Source organism: Eschrichtius robustus, chromosome 6, assembly GCF_028021215.1.
Source record: "Eschrichtius robustus isolate mEscRob2 chromosome 6, mEscRob2.pri, whole genome shotgun sequence".
Classification (NCBI taxonomy): domain Eukaryota; kingdom Metazoa; phylum Chordata; class Mammalia; order Artiodactyla; family Eschrichtiidae; genus Eschrichtius; species Eschrichtius robustus.
In genome coordinates, this window is record NC_090829.1 from 88159167 (window position 1) to 88180628 (window position 21462).

Genomic DNA, 21462 nt, shown 5'->3' on the forward strand with positions numbered 1-21462 from the left:
GTGACCAAGACACAAGTTTAAGGCAGAGGGTTTTCTAGTATTTCTATCGTATCTCCAGCCCCTCCTGACTCCCATCGCCCCACAGGTGAGACACTCAATGAACGCAAGTTTTCAATGTCCATCACAGCCTTCCCCACTCCCTCCCAGCCACAGATGGAGGACCTTCACCTTGTTTGCTCAGCCTCAGAGATTTCCTGGGCAAATGCAGGCAGCCCAATAAGGAACTGCTTCTTACCCAGAGAGTGGGGCAAAGAAACAGTTTGGCTGCTTAAATCCTAGAGATGGGCTGAGTCCTCAGACCCCTCAAAGCTGCAGCTTCCCACAGGAAGCTCTGCCTTGGGTACCTTATCCTCCAATCCAAAGCCCTACCCTGATGGATAAAAGCATGATTGTCTTTTTAAGTGGACCTCAAAAAAATTTTTGAGATTCTCCTTTAGAATTGCCCCCCAGCTGGGATCTGGCCCGGCCATCTGGCTCTTGCCAGGTCTTTCATTCCTTGGGGACAGTGCCATCTCTGCATCCAAGACAAATGTCCCTCTCAGCAATTGTCTACCACTACCAATTCTGACCTCGAAAGCAACACCAGTCTGGTTTGAGCTATATCTCACCATACCCCCTTGGAAGACTGAAAACAAGATGACCTCTAGTCTTGGTTCCTTCTATTCCCAACTCACTTTATCACATGTTGGTTTGCTATGTTGAAATTCCAGCAAACCTTGGTCAATTCCCTCAAGTTAAATATTTTTGAATTGAGGAGACAAGGAAGTAGGTGAATCCTGAGAACATTACCATGTTATTTATTAAAGGGGAAAAAACACCTGAATTGCCCCCAAAATAGGGAGAAAATCAACAGCTATAGCATATCATATGAGTGAATATTAAACCATTTAAAATCTTATTTCAAGGTATGTTTATAGCATTAAAAATACGTTAATATAATGTTAAGTAAATTTTAAAAACCACACATACAATGAGTACAGTCTTATATATACACCCACCTCTACACATGGATTACATTCAGATGTTCAAGCCAAAATCTGGGGAAGCATCACTGATCTCCTCTATCACTATATCCTCTATCCTCTACCATCTCTATCATTTCTCTATTCCCTCCTTCCTCATTTTATCCATCAACAAATCCTACCAATATTGTCTTTAATCCATAGTCTCAATCTGATCATTTCTTGATATTTCCACTGTTACCCCCCATTACAAGCCAATATCTTCTCTTCCCTTGTCCATGTGCTTATTCTATAACAAGAACAATGGAATAAAAGAAATCACACCAGTGGTTTTTAATTCACCTTTCTCAAACTAGTTTGTATTTTCCACATTTTATACAATGTGTTTGGGTTACCTTAACAATGAAGAAAAAATTTAGCATAAAATATTAGCATACAATCTGCAGCAATACTTCATTTTTAAGTTGATTAGACTCTCATTTTTCCTAAGCTCTTGCCCAATTTTTGATCCAGATATTAACTCTTCCGAAAAAGGTTACTTTAAAGAACTTCTTCATCAGACTAAATATGTAAATATTTGAAGACATCAACATTTTTTCCAAAGCTTCTAAATGACTCAGGCAAAAATGACAATTATGCAAATTGACCCATTCCATACTTTATGCATCTGAAAAACTGCAAAATCAAACATACCACCTTCCCTAATATGAATAAAGTGAACAGAGTGGTTACAAAAAAAAGTCTCCAGATGTTTGCTGAATATGGCTTAGATAATATATTTAGTATGCTCATTTTTTAATGTAGTTATTAGATTATTTCATTACTTGGAGTGATTCTGCTTATTGTATAGAAAAAAATTAAAATCCTAACAGGTAGTTTCAGGTACCTCATTCATTAACTAGGTATTGAGTGCCTACCATGTATCAGACTTTGGCTTAACAGGCACTAATGTTGCTCACTATTATTCCTGTTCTCTGCTTTCAGAAACAAAGCAGTGCTGTTCTTCCTCATTCCCATGACATTAGGTGTGGCTATGTCCCTTGCTTTGATCAATGAAACAGGAGAGAAAGTGACATGTCAGTTCCAAGCTGAAACATCAAGAGCTGGAGCATGATTCACCGTTTCCATCCCCTGCTAAGATGACTCACTTGCATCCAAGTCTGTAGAGGCTTCCTTAGCCTACCTCCCTCAGTGAGGACGATAGAGAGCAGGGTCTTTGCCAATCCAAGATTGTCTTAAGCCACTGAGATTTGGGAGCTGTGTGTTAATATGAAGGCGTTAATCTTCATTAAGTGCCTACTATAAACCAGGCTTTGAGCTAGGCCCTGGAAAATATGTGGTCAAAGATACCATTTCCTGCCTTCACATAGCTTACAGTCCAAAGGGGAAAACACACATATGAATAAATGCTATATGGTGTGATGCATGCCTTAATAGAGGATTGATTGACAGATCGGTAAAGGAGCATGGAGGGGGGCTAACCCAGTGAGACTGGTAGTCTGGGGAAGTTATCATAGAAAGAAATGACAATGGAGTTAAGTCCTATTGAGGAAAGGGAATCTGATGGGTATTATCCAATGGCAACATAAAGCCACCTCCACACCTAAACTTTTGTGGTTTTAAAAATATAAACAGGGCTTCCCTGGTGGCACAGTGGTTGAGAGTCTGCCTGCCAATGCAGGGGACACGGGTTCGAGCCCTGGTCTGGGAAGATCCCACATGCCGCGGAGCAACTGGGCCCGTGAGCCACAATTACTAAGCCTGCGCGTCTGGAGCCTGTGCTCCGCAACGAGAGAGGCCGCGATGGTGAGAGGCCCGCACACCGCAATGAAGAGTGGCCCCCACTTGCTGCAACTAGAGAAAGCCCTCGCACAGAAGCGAAGACCCAATACAGCCATAAATAATAAATAAATTAATTAATTAATTAAAAATATAAACAAAATCTCAAGCCCATCTGAGGTCAGACTACTGGTACATCCAGCACACATCCTGTCTCTGACAGAATTAATAACAAAAATTGTGTAGGAAAAAAGCAACAGTTATTTTCTATATTTAATAACTATGTATCTCTCTCTCATAGTTCTCTAAATCCTTTCCCATCTTCACCACCATGTAAGATATGCTCTCTGGGGTCCAAGTCTATGCCTATCTTAAGTGTGGTTTAAATTGGACAGCAATCCTCCAACCATTTAGGATATTTTAGATAAGGATACAAAGGGAAATCCATAAGTGAGATGTTAGAATAACAAGAAAAGAATTAAAGCCAGTTAGTGGGGAAGACTCTGGTTATAAAGTAGTGCATACAAAATAGGAAACAGAGCTAAGATAGTGCAGAGTTAGCCATCCAGAAAGCAAGGCAGAGCAGGTGCTGTTAAATGCAAGTCAGAAGCTAAGCACTGAGCCCAAACTCTGCATTTTCAATATTTGCTCTAACGGTACAGAATTGAGGGTTTATGTCAAAAAGGATACTTAAAAGTTTAATTTTTGTCTCAGCAGCATCGGACATTAATGTCATTTTAGATGATAAAATGTATTAATGTATTTCAACCGGTTTGCAGTTGCAAATGCTACTTAATCACCCAAACAAAATATTACCAAATACCGTTCCCTCTTCCAACAAAACTACATAGTATCAAACTACTATAGGGTATTCTTACTACCCTACAGGGTGGCAACACTTGGTCCCTCTCTCCTCCTCACATACACTTTTTTTTTTTAATTAAAAAATTTAATTATTGGGAATTCCCTGGGGGTCCAGTGGTTAGGACTCCGTGCTTCCACTACAGGGGCCACAGGTTCGATCCCTGGTCAGGGAGCTAAGATCCCGCATGCCTCGCAGCTCAGCCAAAACCCACCCACCGCCAAAAAATGCAATTATTGACGCAGTTTAGTTGGCCAAACAAAATACAACACCAAAATATTCCACAGCAGTACTAGCTGAAAGATCAGCTTTACAGTCTCTAGGGAAGAGACAAGCAGGACATTTGCAAATAATAAACCACATCTGAGAAACAGTCATGCAACATTTCTCCACCACACATATTGCAGAAGAAAGCTACAGATGATCTGGATGGAAGAACATTCCAGAGAATATTTTAAGATATTCATGTCTGATACCCCGGTTTTTCAGTTCAACCTTATTGGGTCTGTTAAGGATGTGTAAAATGTTGTACACTTAAAGATTTATCATCAAGTATAAACATGTAATTCACTCATTTTCCTGAAGCTGAGTTTACAGGTCATAGCTGAGTACATACGTATGAATACTTGTGTCAATTTGAGATCTCCTAATCCCATAAATCAATTCAACTCAAAAGGTGGAAAATCACACAGGTGGTCTTTCTGACCCTAGGAGTGACAATAATGGCTCATGATACCTCTCTCTCCTTCCCCAGTGCCAGGGTGTTCTTTTCATTGAGGGTGAGATCACAAGAGTGGAGGCCTAGAGGTGGGAAAAGCATAGGGAGATGTAGAACAGGAAGCAGTAATGTACTCTGAATGAGGATGAGAGCAAAGGCAAGGCGAGTAGAGGCAGGAGGGCAGAGGATACCATGGGAGAGAATGGGTTTAATTCCCCAGCAGTGAGGGAGACAGCAACGCGATGGAGCCCTGCAGACAATGTATTAGAGACTGCAGCTGAGGTTAGGAAAAGAAAGCAGAGGAAGAACTAGGGCTGTGGGAGGTGAAAGGGCACACTGCAAGAGGTGTTGTCAAAGTGACACACAAGAGGGAGGGCGGCGGGACAGAGGCCTGTGTTAACACGTGTAAGAAAGGTGAGGAATTCTCCGAGGTTTCTAGCCTGGCTTCTTGATCTCCGCTGGTGTGCTTCTCTTTGCTTTCCTGTACATTTTATGTAAACAAAAAAGAAGTCTCAGGGAAATTATAAAATCACTGCATTATGTTATTGTGGAAGCAAAACAGCCCCAAGGGCACTAATGGCTCCATATACTGCACGCATACGCACAGAAACAGAACCGGTGTGGAGAAGGGAAGAAGGCATCTGGTGCCCAGCTGAAAGAAGAGACAACACCGGGTCGTCTAAACAGGAAAGAAGTTAATGTGTGTTGAAACATTTGGGCTTACTTTCCAATCCATAAATTTAATCCCTCCAGAGCTCTCTTGTTATTTTATCACCTGAAACGTATATCATCTCTTTGTCGATTAGAAAATGCCAGGAGTCATTTAGAGATCTCTAGAAGGTACCATGGAAAGTCACAGTACATTTTACCTTAAGAAGAAAATTACTGGAAAAACTAATCTCAGGGATCATGTTTGAAAGTTTCTTGGTAGAGTCTTTCCTCTTTGGCACAATGCTCGTATATGTTTTAAAATATAATTCTCCTGCTCCATTTGTACCAAATAACACCACAGTGAACTAATCCCATCCAAACTGTTAAGTCACTAATGGTGACTTCAGAGCACTGCGATGGCCAGAGTTGTAGGGATCTTGGTTTCAAAATAATGAATACACACCCAGGGAGCAAAGTTTTAAAAAACGAACAAATTAAAATGAAGTATTTACTGTGTTGTGTTCTGTGTGTTGCATTAGAAGTAGGAGTCTTAAAGTCTGGCCTATATATATAAATGCAGTTTTCCAGGTAATTTATACCAAGAGTTTGGAGGATTCTTAAATTATACAACACTTTACTTGTCATTCTACATCGCCGTGCACAAACACTTCTCAGGATCAGCCAATATAGCAGGAATTAATCAAAGGGGGAGTGCAAGAGCAAGTGATAGGAAAGGGGAAATCTTTTCATATTGCTGGGGAAAGGGGATGGATGTAGAATACAGAAGCAAATTCAGAAAAAGAATCTTAAAAAAAAAAATCAGGAGGGTTTAGGTTAAAATGTCCACTTTATGAAAAAGTTTGAGTCTCTGTCGTTCTTATGAGGGGCCTTAGAGCTGAGGTGCTGGCTCTGGGAGCATATTTTGTCACAGACAGTGGTTGATGCCTGGTGTTTCAAGCTCTCCCAGCACACTGGTGGTCCACAGGCTGGCCTCTTTCAGCACTGATGTTTACGGTATGGCAATGTTTTAAAGCACGTACTGATGACACGTAATTGAATTCAGACACCAGCTTAGAGCAGTCTGTCGGAAGCAGTGCCATTGGGGAGGTGGAGGGGAGGGGGGGAATTCTGTGGTGACCAGTGGTGCCTGAGGGAAGAAGCTTTTAGAGGACTGAATAGGAAAAACTAAGAAATCTATTTCAGCCCCAAACTCCAAGCTTAAGAATGGAGAACAGTAAAAGTATGAAATTAGAACACTCCCTGACACCATACACAAAAATAAACTCAAAATGGATTAAAGACCTAAGTGTAAGGCCAGACACTATAAAACTCTTAGAGGAAAACATAGGCAGAACACTCTATGACATAAATCACAGCAAGATCCTTTTTGACCCAGCTCCTAGAGAAATGGAAATAAAAACACAAATAAACAAATGAGACCTAATGAAACTTAAAAGCTTTTGTACAGCAAAGGAAACCATAAACAAGACCAAAAGACAACCCTCAGAATGGGAGAAAATATTTGCAAATGAAGCAACTGACCAAGGATTAATCTCCAAGATTTATAAGCAGCTCATGCAGCTCAATAACAAAAAAACAAACAACCCAATCCAAAAATGGGCAGAAGACCTAAATAGACATTTCTCCAAAGAAGATATACAGATTGCCAACAGACACATGAAAGAGTGCTCAACATCATTAATCATTAGAGAAATGCAAATCAAAACTACAATGAGATATCATCTCACACCGGTCAGAATGGCCATCATCAAAAAATCTAGAAACAATAAATGCTGGAGAGGGTGTGGAGAAAAGGGAACACTCTTGCACTGTTGGTGGGAATGTAAATTGATACAGCCACTATGGAGAACAGTATGGAGGTTCCTTAAAAAACTAAAAATAGAACTACCATATGACCCAGCAATCCCGCTACTGGGCATAAACCCTGAGAAAACCATAATTCAAAAAGAGTCATGTACCATAATGTTCATTGCAGCTCTATTTACAATAGCCAGGACATGGAAGCAACCTAAGTGTCCATCATCGGATGAATGGATAAAGAAGATGTGGCACATATATACAATGGAATATTACTCCGCCATAAAAAGAAATGAAATGGAGGTATTTGTAGTGAGGTGGATGGAGTTAGAGTCTGTCATACAGAGTGAAGTAAGTCAGAAAGAGAAAAACAGATACAGTATGCTAACACATATATGTGGAATCTAAGAAAAAAAAAAAGGTCATGAAGAACCTAGTGGCAAGACGGGAATAAAGACACAGACCTACTAGAGAAGGGACTTGAGGATATGGGGAGGGGGAGGGGTGAGATGTGACAGGGTGAGAGAGTGTCATGGACATATATACACTACCAAATGTAAAATAGCTAGCTAGTGGGAAGCAGCCGCATAGCACAGGGAGATCAGCTCGGTACTTTGTGACCGCCTGGAGGGGTGGGATGGGGAGGGTGGGAGGTGGGGAGACGCAGGAGGGAGGAGATGTGGGAACGTATGTATATGTATGACTGATTCACTTTGTTATGAAGCAGAAACTGGCGCACCATTTTAAAGCAATTATACTCCAATAAAGATGTTTAAAAAAAAAAAAAGAATGGAGAACAATGGACACAAAAACCTCCCTCTTTTCCCACTAATCCCAACATGAAAACATGATGAAGGGGGAGGGGGACTACTTAGAAGCTTCAGGAACAACCACTTCCTTCTCTAGCAATATTCTCATTTCAGAAATCCAAAAGCAGCCTGTTTTCCCCACCCTCCGTTATCCAAACACCATCCTCAGTTAAACAAACCCTCAGTCCTCTCGACTCTGCCTTTGCAAATATACCCTCCTTTTTCACAAATATTTCCTTTCATCACTAAATCCTCAGCCTCCTGCTTCTCTGCACACAAGCCTCATCTCTCCACACAACCCCACACTCACTGGCAAACACCTTCCCAGATCCTCTCTTCTTCAAATATCCCCTCCTACGCACAGGTTTTGTTTTTTTAATTTATTTATTTATTTTACTTAGTTATTTTGGCTGCTTTGGTTCTTTGTTGCTGTGCACGACTTTCTCTAGTTGCGGAGAGCGGGGGCTACTCTCTGTTGTGGTGCGCGGGCTTCTCATTGCGGTGGCTTCTCTTGTTGTGGAGCACGGGCTCTAGGCGCATGGGCTTCAGTAGTCATGGCACATGGACTCCAGAGCGCAGGCTCGGTAGTTGTGGCTCACGGGCTTAGTTGCTCCGCGGCATGTGGGATCTTCCCGGACCAGGGCTCAAACCCGTGTCCCCTGCATTCGCAGGCGGATTCTTAACCAATGCGCCACCAGAGAAGCCCCCATGCACAGGTTTTGCAAGCATCCCTAAATCTGGACCTTCCCACTGTCTCAACATCCATCCCCACAGAACTTCATCTCCCATTCATGCAGCCTGGCCTCCTAAACTCTGTTCCTTTAAACTCTTCCTCACACTCACGATTTTACGTCTCAGTGCAGGGAAGAAAAAAACAAAAACCAAAAAACCAAACTTCTGTTAGTGGACACTGAGCCCTTATTGGTTTTTTGCAAATAAACAGGGCAGAAAATGGATTCTCATTCCTCATTCCTTGCGCCACGTTCTTTGTCATTTAAAGATCAGCCTTTTTGAACAAAATAATTATTATCCACTAGATACATGTAGATACATTGATAATCTCCAAGGAGGGCATTTTTATCTCTCAAAAAGACCCAAGAATAAGGAGGATGTTTTGTTCTTGCAGACTGAGCCTGTTACAACAGTAAATCTTACTGTATGCAGACAGACACACATTCACAGACACACAGAGACAGACATACACTGCCCACATGCCCATAGCAGTCTAAAAGGCACAAAGACTTTGTGACTGCCAGAGGAGGCTCTTCAGAACCCACGCAAGTTGAGGCATCCTCAGAATTTGCCAGGTGTCAGGGTGATGCATGGCAGGCAGGGGAGAAAGGAAGGACCAATGGAATGCCAATATGATCTCAGGACACTGATTACACAGTTTCTTTCTTGGTTTTCTTGTTTTCCCTTTTGAATTTTTACTTTATTACATTCTGAAAACATCTAAAAGAAGAGGTAAGGGAGACCATTAAGGAAAGAACAAAAGTATCAGATGATGCCACAGGGAGGAAGGGAGCACAGAAGGGACTGGGGCATGATGGGGAATAGGGGGAGGAAATGAGAGATGGAAGAAGTGATGACAAAAAGTAAAAAAAAAAAAAAAAGTTTCGGCTTCTTCCTATCACAATAAATCAGTCTACCCCATGGTACCATTCCTTTCTGTCATCTCCAGCCCACTGAAGTCTAAGCTCTGTCAAAAGAAGTCCAGATGGTATCCAATGGTTCCTAAAGGTAATCACAGTCAATAGCAAAAACCATATTCAAATGAGGATCTTTATCTCCTGTGACAGAGGTTCCTTTTAAATAAGTCTAGATTGTTTTATATTAGGAATTCTTAAGAAACTTAGAGGACTCTTGTCAAGAGGGTAAAACATCAATTATAGGGAGTTTAAACAATTTTGTGCTAGCCCCTTGAATAAGACTTGTCTGCCTGAACTTTAAAATATACTTTAGACTACCCAAGGAATTTGGCTGCATGCTTCCTGTGATAACTCTTTTCAGCCTGTGAGGAAGGCAGGGGAAGGACAGAAAGCAGGAAGAACCCCAAAAAACATTTGGGTTATTCAAATTCCCTTCCCACTTGCAAAACTCCTGACTTTTATCTAAATATTCAAGATGTGACTTTTACCAATTGGACTCACGTTTGTGTTTATATCATTATTAAAACAACTTTTCAATTCTGCAGCCTGTGGAACGAAAACCACACTCACAGAAAGAGAGACAAAATAAAAAGACAGAGGACTATGTACCAGATGAACGAACAAGATTAACCCCCCCCCCAAAAAAAAATAAATGAGGTGGAGATAGGCAACCTTCCAGAAAAAGAATTCAGAATAATGATAGTGAAGATGATTCAGGACCTCGCAAAAAGAATGGAGGCAAAGATCAAGAAGATGCAAGAAATGTTTAACAAAGACCTAAAAGAATTAAAGAACAAACACTTAGACGAACAAACAGAGATTAACAATACAATAACTGAAATGAAAAATAGACTAGAAGGAATCAATAACAGAATAACTAGGGCAGAAGAATGGATAACTGACTTGGAAGACAGAATGGTGGAATTCACAGCTGTGGAACAGAATAAGAAAAAAGAATGAAAAGAAATGAAGACAGCCTAAGAGACCTCTGGGACAACATTAAATGCAACAACATTCACGTTATAGGGGTCCCAGAAGGAGAAGAGAGAGAGAAAGGACCCGAGAAAATATGTGAAGAGATTATAATTGAAAACTTCCCTAACATGGGAAAGAAAATTGCCACCCAAGCCCAGAAAGTGCAGGGAGTCCCAGGCAGGATAAACCCAAGGAGAAACACACTGAGACACATAGTAATAAATTGGCAAAAATCAAAGACAAAGAAAAATTATTAAAAGCAACAAGGGAAAAATGACAAATAACATACAAGGGAACTCCCATAAGGTTAACAGCTGATTTCTCAACAGAAACTCTACAAGCCAGAAGGAAGTGGCATGATATATTTAAAGTGATGAAGGGGCAGAACCTACAACCAAGATTACTATACCCGGCAAGGATCTCATTCAGACTTGATGGAGAAATCAAAAGATTTACAGACAAGCAAAAGCTAAGAGAATTCAGCACCACCAAACCAGCTCTACAACAAATGCTAAAGGAACTTCTCTAAGTGGGAAACACAAGAGAAGAAAAGGACCTACAAAAACAAACCCCCCAAAATTAAGAAAATGGTAATAGGAACATACATATTGATAATTACCTGAAATGTAAATGGATTAAATGCTTCAACCAAAAGACACAGGCTCTCTGAAAGGATACAAAAACAAGACCAATCTATATGCTGTCTAAAAGAGACCCACTTCAGACCTAGGGACACCTACAGACTAAAAGTGCGGGGATGGAAAAAGATATTCCGTGCAAATAGAAAATTTAAAAAAGCTGGAGTAGCAATATTCATATCAGATAAAACAGACTTTAAAATAAATGTTACAAGAGACAAGGAAGGACACTGCATAATGATCAAGGGATCAATCCAAGAAGAAGATATAACAATTATAAATATTTATGCACCCAACATAGGATCACCTCAATACATAAGGCAAACGCTAACAACTATAGAGGAGGAAATCAACAGTAACACAATAACAGTGGGAGACCTTAACACCTCACTAACACCAATGGACAGATCATCCAGACATAAAATGAATAAGGAAACACAAGCTTTAAATGACACAATAGACCAGATAGATTTAATTGATATTTATAGAACATTCTATCCGAAGACAGCATATTACACTTTCGTCTCAAGTGCACATGGAACATTCTCCAGGATAGATCACATCTTGGGTCACAAACCAAGCCTCAGTAAATTTAAGAAAACTGAAATCATCTCAAGCATCTTTTCCAACCACAACCCTATGAGATTAGAAATCCATTACAGGGAAAAAAACGTAAAAAACAGAAACACATGGAGGCTAAACAGTACGTTACTAAATAACCAAGAGATCACTGAAGAAATCAAAGAACAAATCAAAAAATACCTAGACACAAATGACAACAAAAACACGATGATCTAAAACCTATGGGATGCAGCAAAAGCAGTTCTAAGAGGGAAGTATGTAGCAATACAATCCTACCTCAAGAAACAAGAAACATCTCAAATAAACAATCTAACCTTACACCTAAAGCAACTAGAAAGAGAACAAACAAAATCCAAAGTTAGTTGAAGGAAAGAAATCATAAAGATCAGAGCAGAAATAAATGAAATAGAAACAAAGAAAACAATAGCAAAGATCAATAAAACTAAAAGCTGGTTCTTTGAGAAGATAAACAAAATTGATAAACCTTTAGCCACACTCATCAAGAAAAAGAGGGAGAGGACTCAATAAAATTAGAAATGAAAATGGAGAAGTTACAACAGACACTGAAGAAATACAAAGCATCATAAGAGACTACTACAAGCAACTCTATGCCAATAAAATGGACAACCACGAATAAATGGACAAATTCTTAGAAAGGTATAACCTTCCACGACTGAACCAGGAAGAAATAGAAAATATGAACAGACCAATCACAAGGAATGAAATTGAAACTGTGATTAAAAATCTTCCAACAAACAGAAGTCCAGGACCAGATGGCTTCACAGGTGAATTCTATCAAACATTTAGACAGGAGCTAACACCCATCCTTCTCAAACTCTTCCAAAAAACTGCAGAGGAAGGAACACTTCCAAACTCGTTCTATGAGGCCACCATCACCATCACTATCACCCTGATACCAAAACCAGACAAAGATACTACAAAAAAAGAAAATTACAGACCAATATCCCTGATGAATATAGATGAAAAAATCCTAATCAAAATACTAGCAAACAGAATCCAACAACACATTAAAAGGATCATACACCATGATCAAGTGGGATTTATCCCAGCAATGCAAGGATTCTTCAACATATGCAAATCAATCAATGTGATACACCATATTAACAAATTGAACAATAAAAACCATATGATCATCTCAATAGACGCAGAAAAAGCTTTTGACAAAATTCAACACCCTTTCATGATAAAAACTCTCCAGAAAGTGGACATAGAGGGAACATACCTCAACATAATAAAGGCCATATATGACAAACCCACAGCAAACATCATTCTCAATGGTGAAAAACTGAAAGCATTTCCTCTAAGATAAGGAACAAGACAAGGATGTCTACTCTTGCCACTATTATTCAACATAGTTTTGGAAGTCCTAGCCACGGCAATCAGAGAAGAAAAAGAAATAACAGGAATCCAAATTGGAAAAGAATAAGTAAAACTGTCACTGTTTGCAGATGACATGATACTATACATAGATAATGCTAAAGATGTTGCCAGAAAACTACTAGAGCTAATCAATGAATTTGGTAAAGTTGCAGGATACAAAATTAATGCACAGAAATCTCTTGCATTCCTATACACTAACAACAAAAGATCAGAAAGAGAAATTAGGGAAACACTCCCAGTTACCATTGCAGCAAAAAGAATAAAAAACCTAGAAATAAACCTACCTAAGGAGGTAAAAGACCTGTACTCAGAAAACTATAAGACACTGATGAAAGAAATCAAAGATGACACCAACAGATGGAGAGATATACCATGTACTTGGATGGGAAGAATCAATACTGTGAAAATGACTATACTACCCAAAGCAATCTACAGATTCAATGCAATCCCTATCAAATTACCAATGTCATTTTTTACAGAACTAGAACAAAAAATTGCATAATTTGTATGGAGATAAAAAAGACCCTGAATAGCCAAAGCAATCTTGAGGGAAAAAAATGGAGCTGGAGGAATCAGACACCCTGACTTGAGACTATACTACTAAGCTACAGTAATCAAGACAGTTAGGTAGTGGCACAAAAACAGAAATATAGATCAATGGAACAGGATAGAAAGCCCAGAGATAAACCCAGACACTTATGATCAACTAATCTATGACAAAGGAGGCAAGGATATACAATGGAGAAAAGACAGTCTCTTCAAGAAGTGGTGCTGGGAAAACTGGACAGCTACATGTAAAAGAATGAAATCAGAACACTCCCTAACACCATACACAAAAATAAGCTCAAAATGGATTAAAGACCTAAATGTAAGACCAGACACTATAAAACTCTTAGAGGAAAACATAGGAAGAACACTCTTTGACATAAATCACAGCAAGATCTTTTTTGACCCACCTCCTAGAGTAATGGAAATAAAAACAAAAATAAACAAATGGGACCTAATGAAACTTAAAAGCTTTTGCATAGCAAAGGAAACTATAAACAAGATGAAAAGACAACCCTCAGAATGGGAGAAAATATTTGCAAATGAATCAACGGACAAAGGATTAATCTCCAAAATATATAAACAGCTCATGCAGCTCAATATTAAAAAAAAAAAAAACCCAATCAAAAAATGGGCAGATGACCTAAACAGACATTTCTCCAAAGAAGACATACAGATGACCAAGAGGCACATGAAAAACTGCTCAACATCACTAATTATTAGAGAAAGGCAAATCAAAAGTACAATGAGGTATCACCTCACACCGGTTAGAATGGGCACCATCGGAAAATCTACAAACAACAAATGCTGGAGAGGGTGTGGAGAAAAGGGAACCCTCTTGCACTGTTGGTGGGAATGTAAATTGATACAGCCACTATGGAGAACAGTATGGAGGTTCCTTAAAAAACTAAAAATAGAATTACCATATGACCCAGCAATTCCACTACTGAGCATATACAGAGAGAAAACCATAATTCAAAAAGACACATGCGGGCTTCCCTGGTGGCGCAGTGGTTGAGAATCTGCCTGCCAATGCAAGGGACACGGGTTCAAGCCCTGGTCCGGGAAGATCCCACATGCCGCAGAGCAACTAAGCCCCTGTGCCACAACTACTGAGCCTGCGTGCCACAACTACTGAAGCCCGCGCACCTAGAACCCGTGCTCTGCAACAAGAGAAGCCACCGCAACGAGAAGCCCACGCACCGCAACCAAGAGTAGCCCCCGCTCGCTGCAACTAGAGAAAGCCTGTGTGCAGCAACGAAGACCCAACACAGCCAAAAATAAATAAATGAATACATTTATTAAAAAACAAAAAAGCATGGTGTCTCCGATTACAGAAAATACAAAGAACAGAGGAATACATTAAACAACACTATGGAGACAGTATCACTTAAATCTAAAACATGGGGAAGTCTACAGAAAAATAACCAATGTCTTCAACCAGCAAATGGCAAGGAAAAAATAAGAGAGGGAACTGTTCTAGATTTAAAAAGACCCAGGAGATACACCAATTAACAATTAAATGCAATATGTAGACCTTGTTTGGATCCTGTTTTGAACAATCCAACTATTAAACAAAAATTTCATGTGACCATCAGAGAATCTGAACACTGACTGGAAAAAAGATATTTTAATTACTGCCATTTTTTTTTTAGGTGTGATAATGATTTGCTGTATTTTTTAAAAATCCTAAGCTCTTAGATTTATATTTTAAATTTTTTATGAATAAAATACTACGATATTTGGAATTTGCTTTATAACAATCTATGTTTGGGGGGAAGTACGGTCTACAGATGAAACAATATTAGCATATGTAGATAACTGTTTAAACTGAATGATGGGTACATGGGATTTCACTGCATTATTATTTTAATTTTTATGTATGTTTAAAATTTTCCATAATAAAATATTTAAAAAGTAAAAGATGTGTGCATACCGAAAACCAATATGAATAAAAATATATGAATATATACTGACTTAAAAACGATAGTGGCTCACTTTACAAAGAAGGATGTGTTCATACAGTGGCTCCTGGCTGATTTTTTAAAAAGTATGAAATACTAACTCTCTATCATATTGAATTAAGCTCCTAAAAGCGGACTTTTTTTTTTGTTTTTAAGTACCTTGGAGAAATCTGAAAGGAAATACATTGTCTAGACTACAAGTATCAGGCCATTATATTTCGGATACTTGCAAGATAATGGTAGGTCACAGTATCTAAATTTCATTACTATGCATATTCAAATAAAACCCACCTCTTCAGAAAGTTAAAATGTAAACACAAAAACTGACAAACCTGCCATATCTTGAAGAATTTCAGCCTCAAAAAACCATTGAAACACACACACACACCCTTCCATATTTATGCTAAGACAGAGACCAACATACTTTATAGATTCTTAAATTATGTGATGGCTTCTCTGAAAGTGGGAGAGTTCTTTAGGTAGGAAGTTACAGACCCATATTTTCCGGGTTCTTTATAGAATCCTAAGATAGCTTTAGTTGAAGATGAAGGTTTCTAAAATTTTCGCAAGTAAAGCAAGTATTTCCAGATGTTTCTTATTCCTGATCATTGGCATAATTCATCCCCGGGTTTAGGTGATTCTGACTGTAGCCTCTGAAGAATCCCCCTGTATTATGTGATCACCACAGTGAGACAAAGCCAAGAAGCAGAGAGTCATGGAATAACTAAGTTGGAGGTCTTGAATGTCTGTGTGCACCTGTGCTTCAGATTTACTTCCTGAAGCAGAGGGGTACTCCAGGAAAAAGCATCCTCTAAAACCAATTTATGCAAGAAAAATATTGACTCTGGGATCACAGGGGGTTGAAGATGCTCTCTCTTGACCCTGAAACCACCCCTATGGGCTGGAATTGGAAGCTGAGAGTTGGTGGGAGCAAACTCTGATCTTTACAGTATCCTGTCCCCATTCCACACTACCGATCAAAATACACTCTCTTCAGAGTCAGCTTCTATTTTTTCAAAGTAACATTCACCAAATCCAAACGTACTATGTTTTCCATTCCCTCACGCAATACTTATGAACTGGGAATAGTCAGGGGGTAAGTAGGCTCAGGAGGGATGGCACAAACACAAGGTGACCACATCACCCATGGTCATAATGTTTTTCCCTTTAACTCAGAAACTGAGTGGATGGGTTTTAAAAATACTATAAAGTAAACAAAACAATAATGATACCATCTCTTCATTACTTAACTGTAGATTATGCAAAGTGGGTGTTATAGACACCTAATATTTCCCTTTGCTGCAACCTACCTTTTAACCATTTATTTTGCTTGGAAGGAAAAGGAAAAAGGACTTGAACCAGCAGAGGTCAGTAAACAACTGACTACACTAAATTTAATCAATGCTGTTTTTTATATCCGACCAAAAGCCCTAATAAAGGAAATGGTTACATTAAGATGCTATTTTTATTGTAATGGCCAATCTAGCACAAAAAATACTGGACAGACTGCCAGGAACATGAGTCAGGATACCGGACCCTAGTCCTGGTTCTGCCAAGATAACCAACAGAAGAAAGAGCCAGAGCAAATCCCTTGGCCCGTCTTCACCTTGTTTTAGCAGAGGTTTCCCCATATTTAAAATGGTGAGGGTGAACTAGATGTTCTTTCTGCTCCAACTTCTAGGCTCCCATAGACACAGGTTAAATAACACAGGAGTGCCAGTTATACAACGCAGGAAATGGAAATGACTACAGAACAGAAACATGTTTTAGTGATAAGGTGGCAGCTACCTAACTGGGAAAAGATTGCACCGGTGCGGTTGCCCATGACATTCCAAGGGCATGGTAAACTATTTCAGCATAACGTAGTGGGAAGAAGGCCTGGTCAGAGCTATGTTAGTGTAATATAATACGGCTATTTGATTCAGCATGATGTATAAGAAATATTTTGTCTACATTCCCATGGCTTGCAATTTCCTTACTAAATATGCTTTCAAAAACCTACTTCTGCAATGATGTAAGCAGTGTGGCAGCCAGACCTCACCTCCCAGTCCCCTCTGAGTATCTCTTGACTATGAAGCACTACTCAGGCTGCATCTGAACTGGGCAAACGAACGCAGAAGCTGGCTTTCCTTTGCTTTTACCTGCCCTTGTTTTAGCAATACAGTGCTCAAGAAACAAATCGAGGAGAAAGACTGTAACTTTTAGCTTTTTTGCCATTCCTTATGCTGATTCCACAAGCCCATCGCCATCTGGAGAGGTCACATGCTGCATGCAAACAAAATATTCTAAGATGATCAACACTGATTTCCACTGAACTCTACATTTAGCAGCAAACCTTGGAAAAAGCTGACCCTGCTTGAGGTAACAATATTAAATATAGGCATGAACAAACTTTTTCTTCCCCTTAATTTGCAAAGTAAGGAAAAGGAGTTCATCTAATAAACTCAACCCACTCACACTAAGCAAAACAAGTATCTCTTGTAAAAAACCTCTCAAAAAAGTCTCCGTATAACTTAGCCTGTTACTCTGTACCTTATTTACCTGTTTCTTTGTATGGCAAGCTTCTCCAGCCCCTAGCCTTCCCACTGAATTTCAATAAAAATGAATTTTATACTTGGGTTTCCCCTGTTGATCATTAGCTGCTATAGATAACAATCTTGCCTTTAACAGCACAAACCTTTTCAACATCTAAAAACATTCCTAAATATCATGAAAACAACTCTGCAAATTAACCCCTACAAGGTTTGAATTTCTGGGTGGCAGAAACAAGTTCTGCCTTACTAAATACTCATTTTGAAGGGATTTGAAAACCTGAGCTACCCTTTTTGGTTTTATTCACTTTCAAAAGATAGGAGTCACATTAATCAAATGCCAACAAATATTTCCAGCCAACAATTATAAAAAAACAAACTCATCTTCTCTTCCATCACCTGAAAAATAAGTAACAAGAATGACTACACGAAAGGTGATAATGAAAAGGGTGATACACCCCTTTACTGCAGCACCTGCAGAGAGCAGCCCTCTTTAAAAAGTCATCACTTCTGAATCATTTCTAAATATACTACTATGTACTCGGCTTTGAGGTACACCCATTGGCTAGTTGTCAAAATGATAAGAACCTACCACAGCGAGGTTCAGACCTCTTCCAAGAAAGGCACACTAAAAAATTCTCCTATTATTTCCAGAACCTCCCAGATTTGAGGATTATAACTACCATGGAGGGACCACTTAGCACACAACTAAAATCCATAATTACAGGCCTAACGGGTAATCGTAGTAACGTAAAATGTGAGAGCGGCCATACGTGTACAACTTTTCTGATCGTCAAAAGCTCTTTGAGATAACTCCTTTCTATAAGCAGAGCTATTCACAAATACATGCTTTTTACACTCTCTCAGAAAATGAACAAAAACTTTGTATTACTATCATTTTCTTCCCCACTAAGTAAACAGATGGAAAGATACAGACTGGGGGTTGTACAAGAAAGTACAATGAAACAGGAGTTAGGAGGTTCTCACTAGCCAAGTGAGCAGATTCAGATACGAGGATTTCTGAGATTCCTTTTACCCCCATTATTATTTTGCCCTATTCCCCCAAAGAAGTGCCAAGCTTGAAATGTCTTCAGATTCCTAACCCAAGTGCTATGCAAATATCACATTTATCTCACATATCCACTCACCAGCTTATGAATATCCCTCACAACTGCCCCAAAGCATGCTCATTTTCTTATACGCCAGGTGTCTCTTTTAACTCTGTATTCAGGAGGCCTCTCTCATCCTCTCTTCTGTCCAAGACAAGCCTATCCATTCATGCCCTCTACTCTTAACCCATAAGGCAGGGAGGGACAAAAAATCTCAAATGTTCTGTTTTGTACCATAGCATCTGCTATGAATGTGGGACCATCTGTTGCCCACTTTGCCATGGGAAGGATGGTGCAGGCATCAGACGTGGAGTGTCACAGGTCGCACAAGAGAATTATGTTCTTCTTGGGGCTGACACACCCAGGCATATGCTCCACAGTCACCATGGCTAATGCTACCCTTCCCCCATCAAAGAGTTTATTTATTTCCTCACAGAGAATGTGACCTCTAAATTCTCACAAAGGGTCAGGCCCATTTTTAAAAAACTTACATTTGCCTGAATATCAGTTTCTAAATTCTCTAATCCTGGGTTGTATCTAAAACTAACATCTGTCACTAACACACTCGAGACTTTACCAGTCACTATCTCTGGGCCTCTCAGTTTTTGTGTCTATAAAACAAAAAGGTTGAGCTCAGTGATCTCTGAGGCTGCCTTGCACTGTAACACTCCAAAATTCTGTAATTTTAAGCCAACTCAAAGTCAGTGAACGCAAGTTCCTTCACATCTATGGTATATTAAGACTCTTAATGCCAAGGACAAAAGAATCTGCTGCAGACAAAAAGGTCTCTCTGTGTTGAGCAAGAATACAGTCAGTTTCTTGAAGATCCAAATTAGATTAAGATCCCTAATCTTGTTAACATATGCCTTCAAGGTAATACCCTAGTGAAGAGTTTAGGGCTAGATATTCATTGTTTGTGTGTCCTGTGCATTATAGGATATTACACAGCATCTGAGGCCTCTACCCACTAGAGACCAGCCCCAGTTGGCAACTGGGGTTGTCCCCTGCCCCCAGTTGGGACAACCAAAAATGTTTCCAGACACTGGCCAATAACCCCTGGGGAGCAAATTACCCCCACTCCACCCGCCTCCATTCAGAACCACAGCTGTTGTGTATACCAGGGCTTTATAATAAAGCACATCACTTAAAAGTTGTTTTTGTTTCAAATAGATGACATTTACACAGCTAATAAGTAAAGTACATCAAGATCTAACAGTCAGATTTATAAAGCACATGTATTCCACTTGGAAGATGTACAAAACCACTGTCTTTCCAAGTTATTCATAGAACCAACCGCCTTTCTGCTAAGGGTTGAGAATTAGCATACAGAGTCATAACCTCAACTGCTCTTTAAAAGTATTTAAAAGCAATCACGTTTTCACAGCAAGTCCTCTAGAATCAACCCCTGCATACAGTACAGACCTCAAAATAGGGCTTTGAAGAAAACAGCAAAATCCAGTGGTGGGTTTAATCACTTCAGCTTTTTCTTCTCTCTCTTGTGCAAAAGCCAGTAAATAAAATATTTCTGAAAAGGTTGCTAAAGAGTTCCAGCTTTGGTCTGGTGTTCTTTAAGATAGGAGGTAGCAAGCTCTTAGGCAAATTTCCCAGGTATCTTTTCCTCCCTCATTTCAAATGGGGATCCAAGAGACACCCCCTAAAGTCAGTCCTCAGCCCAAAAGAACAGCATCTGACAGTTGCATGAAACAGATTGAAGCCTGCAAACTGAAATTATAACTACTCCTAGCCAAACATCTCATTTTCTCATTTGTGAAAAAGGCTGGGATTTGCAAACCTCTGGGTCTCAGGAGGTGAAGGCTACACTAGTCAACTAAGAGCAAAAGCTCTATTCCCCCTCATTTTAAAAGGAACCCCAGTTATAAACGTTTTTGGGACTTTACAGAGTTTCTCAAGTACATATAATGTTTAAATTTCCACATTAAATATGTAAAATGAAAACAATAAAATAAAACACAAAACCTTTTAAATAACTTAAGCCCAGGATATGAAAAGGGAATCGTGAATAGACACAACTGTTACTTTTCAAAGAACCTTAGCTCTTTATTCAAACAAATATTTACACAGTTGAGGGCAATGGTACCAGGGATGTAGCCATTCTGTTAAAATAGTGGGCAACTCTAAAGGTTTATTTATCCCAAATCCAACTACTCTGTTGCTATCCTACCAGGAACCAAGAATTCAAGAGCTCTCAGGGCAAAAGTTTAACTAACACTCTGAAACTGTGAACTTCATTTAGACCTCTCCCAGCTGAACTCAGATGTTAGAATCTCGGAGACATATCTCAAACGCCTAAATTAAGCCAAACTAGGAAGCTTAAAGTTACGCGTCCAATACTTGAAAATAAATGTCTGTAATTAATACATTCATACAATGAAGGGAAATGTGGCTGACATATATTTACACTAAAAGCACGCCACATTTTTATGCCTCTTCTTCTAGTTCCACTCCCA

General features: G+C 39.4%; 1 protein-coding gene across 11 annotated transcripts in view; it reads right to left on the bottom strand.

The window, feature by feature from the left end:
• PHLDB2 (pleckstrin homology like domain family B member 2) overlaps window positions 1-21462 on the bottom strand; it is a 124010-nt gene that overhangs the window by 101079 nt on the left and 1469 nt on the right. The gene's annotated exons all lie outside the window — the stretch shown is intronic.